Source organism: Macrobrachium rosenbergii, chromosome 11, assembly GCF_040412425.1.
Source record: "Macrobrachium rosenbergii isolate ZJJX-2024 chromosome 11, ASM4041242v1, whole genome shotgun sequence".
Lineage (NCBI taxonomy): Eukaryota > Metazoa > Arthropoda > Malacostraca > Decapoda > Palaemonidae > Macrobrachium > Macrobrachium rosenbergii.
The window spans coordinates 21,579,971-21,584,634 of NC_089751.1; positions in this window are offsets into that span (position 1 = coordinate 21,579,971).

Genomic DNA, 4,664 nt, shown 5'->3' on the forward strand with positions numbered 1-4,664 from the left:
AATACATAATTAGTACAACATACTTTAACAACAACAAAATACTTTAACAGCAACTGCTTTCCCGCCCACTTATTCTTTAAACACGTCTCCAAATTTTTTAATAATATTTTTGTTCCAAGTCATCCTACACCTCGCTTTCCTAAATTACCTTTCTATTCCAGTCTTCCTTTTATTCACGATACAACCTTTTATAAAGAACTCCAATCTTGAATATCCCGTCATCTCCACCTCCCTGCAGTGAAAATCAAAATTATACCCACAAACCCACTGAATATCGGTAGCCTTTTAAGCTTCAAAGACCGTTTGGATCCATTAATGACCTCGTGTGTTATTTATAAGTTTACTTGTCCTCGATGTAATCGAGGAACCTATATTGGATCGACGCACAGGTTACTTAAGTTCCAAATCGACAGTCATAGAGCTGTCAGCTATAGAACTGGCACTAAACTTTCAAGTCCCGGACTTCCCAACATACAGGGATCATGCCGATAAATGCAAATATTCCATTCAATACGAAGACTTGAAGGTTTTGGGCAGAGCCTCCAATCATAAGTTTTTAACAATCAATGAATCATTGCTTATTAAAAAATTGGTCCCTCAATGAACGCTCATGCCACGTCTACACCTTTTTATCTCTCGTGAACTGTTTCCGTTTTTGGTTGGCCTCCACACTCAACGTTTGGTCCTTATTCATATTTTTAGCTGCTTGTTTTATTGTAACTTATATTTTGTATTTTAATATTTGTCGCTTAATTTTGTTGTACTGAATAAATACGGCTTTCTTGACCTGTTGGTGTGCTTCCCCTGCCTTCATTGTATTGTTGGGTTTCCAGAAACCTCCGCCTGTTGAATATTCATTGAGTTATAGATATAGATGTGTGTATTATATATACTGTTTATATACAGAGTATATATATATATATATATATATATATATATATATATATATATATATGTGTGTGTGTGTGTGTGTGTGTGTGTGTGTGTGTGTGTGTGTGTATAGCTAATGTGTCATTAATTTTCATATTTTCTAACTGCATTCAACATCACAAAGTCATTATCATAATCATAATAGCATACCACGTTGATATTATTAAGTAGATTCTAAAACCTTTTTGTAACGGATAAAGGTTTTTTTTAACTTTCATCAATTGCATGTAAAAATAAAACAAGAACGCAAAGAAACGCTAGTAAATAACGAATGAGTGAATACAAAAGTTACAAGCGTAGACTGGTCATGCGAGACTGGAGTAACTGAAATTACTATGGAGACTGGGTTTCGAAGGCGGCAGTCCTGCTTCTACTATAGCCATCAAGAAATGGTGTATCCAAGCACAAATTTCCTGCATGACTGAAACGCTGCGCGCAGGCTTTTATTACAATGGTTTATATGCTGTTGAATGTGGCAGAGTTCTTAGTGATGGCACGTCAAACAGTGTCACGAGTCTGAAACACTCCGGTGAAAAAATAATAGGAAAAAAAAAAAAATTGTGCGTATGAATCTGGTCTTTTTTGACATTTTCTACATTGATCCTCTGCTGTCCAGGTCTGAATAGCAAAGTGATTCCATAAAAAATTAAATTTTTCCAATAAAATAAACTACTTAGCGCAATCTCCCCTAATCATTACGGATACATCAATATGGCCTCTCTCGAGAAACCCGTGGGATACAGGATATTTATCTTTGGGCTTAGGCCTGACTCACCCATGTTCAAACGATGTTTACATGGAACCCTTCTCGCTTGAGACTTGAATGCATAAATTAAGACAAATTTTCTGATGACGGTTAATGAAGAATCCTACAAGAACAGAAAAAATAATTATTTATATTTAACGCGAATAAATCTTTACGTGAAGTAAGTCCTACCATTGCACCAAATACCTGACATCACATTTAGCAAATCCGTCCACAAACATGCGTCGGGAAGTTCAACAAATGTTAGTCTATGAACCGTTTTTCTCCCTTTTTTCTAACTTTGAACATTAACAATTGTATCATAGCTTCTACATATGCAATTATACATATATTTGGTTACTGTCTACCCTTTGAATATATATACGCATACACATACCGAATGTTTATTTATATATATATATATATATATATATATATATATATATATATATATATATATATATATATATATATATATATATATGTGTGTGTGTGTGTGTGTGTGTGTGTGTGTGTGTGTAAAGTACTGGGTCTCAGTAACAATGAAAAATGAGAAGGGACTACCAGTTTCATCCTAAAAGAATTGCTGGAAACTGGAAAGTTACCACACTTCGAAATCAGAGAAAGATTTCCTCTTTTAAAAGTTATTACGAGAGAGAGAGAGAGAGAGAGAGAGAGAGAGAGAGAGAGAGAGAGAGAGAGAGAGAGAGAGAGAGAGGTCAGTAACCCCATTTTAATACTTACTAAGTAGGTCTGCTATCACCGAGGATTTCAAATATGTAAGACTGAGAACCAATTCCTCTCGAAATTATGACTATTGAATATAAATGAGAGGAAAGTTTCTCAAAACTGGTTGAATAAAAATATCATCACTGGAAGGTTCGACACTTCGGAGAGAAATTTCAAATAACGATCATTTTCATCAACGCAAAACATTGCAACATTGCAAAATGTCAAATAATTATTTCATACCGAGAACAACAAAATTCGTCAGACACAAAGTGAAACAGGTAAGAGAAAATAAAATCATTTCTCAATGTTTCGTTTGGATTTCAACTGACATACAATAACAAGGAAGACTTGATCTCCGGATAACTTTCAACAAGTTAAAACTGGTAAAACAAATTATATGCCTTGCTGAACCTGTCATACTTCGAACGCCTAATTTTGGGTACTTTGACACATTTTCCTCATTTTAAGGGTTTCAATTACAATTAGTAAATAAACTGGACATTTCTGATAATTAAGCAATCCACAAATTTTTATGGGCCATTTTAGCCTGAAGAAATTTCCCTAAACCTCCGTTGGTGGCCAAATTACACAGCTATGTTTCGTATAGGTAAGTGTCAAATCAGTCAAAGATGTTGGACTAAATCATTCAGTATTCCAAGTCGAACCAAAATATATATACGCATTATCTAAAGAAAGATTCATTCATGGCAAGAATTTTATTCAACATATCCTGAAATTTAAACACCAAACCAAATACTATATTAATAATATTATCAATATGCGAACCATAATGAAGCACTTTCGATCCAAATGAAAAGCTATTAACTAAAAGAAAAAGAACATATACTTCAAAATCATATTTTTTGGCATGAATTACTATCAGCTACTAAACGTGAAAGTAAAAGCTGTTTCAGATAAAACAAGAACGCAGTTCCTGCCTAATCAACAGTGTTAAATTAAGGTAATTCCCCTGAATAAAAGAAAAAGCATTGCAAATTCATGTACCTTTATCTCTCATTCATATCTCACAGAATACATTCCTTTTTACATATACTGCGTCTTTCAGCTGTCTAACTTGTCTCTTGCAATTACATACGGGAAGTTTTAATCACGTCCAACCTGGAAGGAAAAATCACCCACTTGACTTCAGGTCTAATTTAATATCAGTCTCCTAATAAGAGCACCTTGCCCCAAATTTGGGCTACCCTGTCTCCGTTCTAGGAATCGTGAGCATAGTTTCACTGGCAACTGTATGCCTGATTTTCAGAGCGATGCAAAGGACAAAATATGAGATGATAAACATGCCTTAAAAACGGCTAAACTTCTACTCATTAAAAGTCATAAGTGGATCACATACACATTTAAGATATAAAAAATATATATTTTTGCACATACCTATAAGCATATTATAAATTTGGAAGCATATCGTAACACAATAACGTTCAGATCCTCAACATCTTAGTAGAATCATCATTAAGTCCGGAAAAATTCGTTTAAAATTACTCTTATCAATATGAAACACAGCCATCAAGAACAAAATACCAAAATAAAACCTGAGCTATATTACCATCAAGAACAAAATGTAATCGACGCCTTCGAGTTATTTGCACCATGACTGAAATGTGTCGAGAGCTGTTACCGTAAGTCCCTTCATCAAAGTCAAGAGAACGCAAATACATAAGAAAACAAAGGAGGTCCTCAAATGACAGTAACATTTCAACTTCCTTTTCCAAGGAATTATAAATCAGTCCCCAATAATACATAGACGAGTTTTAATATTTTTGTCACCTTCTTGTGGTACTCACATTTTAGCAGCAGAAAGAATGATCACCACAGTAACGACTGCATCTCTCTCTCTCTCTCTCTCTCTCTCTCTCTCTCTCTCTCTCTCTCTCTCTCTCTCTCTCTCTCGTTAGCCTAATCTCCCTACATCATATCGCAATGTCATGCATTTCGGATTATTTCTCTAGTTAGCAAACTGGCTAGCCTATTATTCATATATCACAGAACAGATGATTATAAATGACTTGAAAAAAGAAAAAACTTATCATATAATGTGAAAGGATACAGAGGATAAAATATTTCTCTTCTAGTGAAGCCATGGTCAACACCAGTTCAGAAAAAGAGGTTTCAGAAATTGTGAGATATATTTGATAAAACAAATAATAAATAAAACTTCAGAAGAACAGAAAAACTAGTCACACCACGCTTCCTTATAATTTTTACAGGTTAATTATATCATGTAGTTACGAAGCTA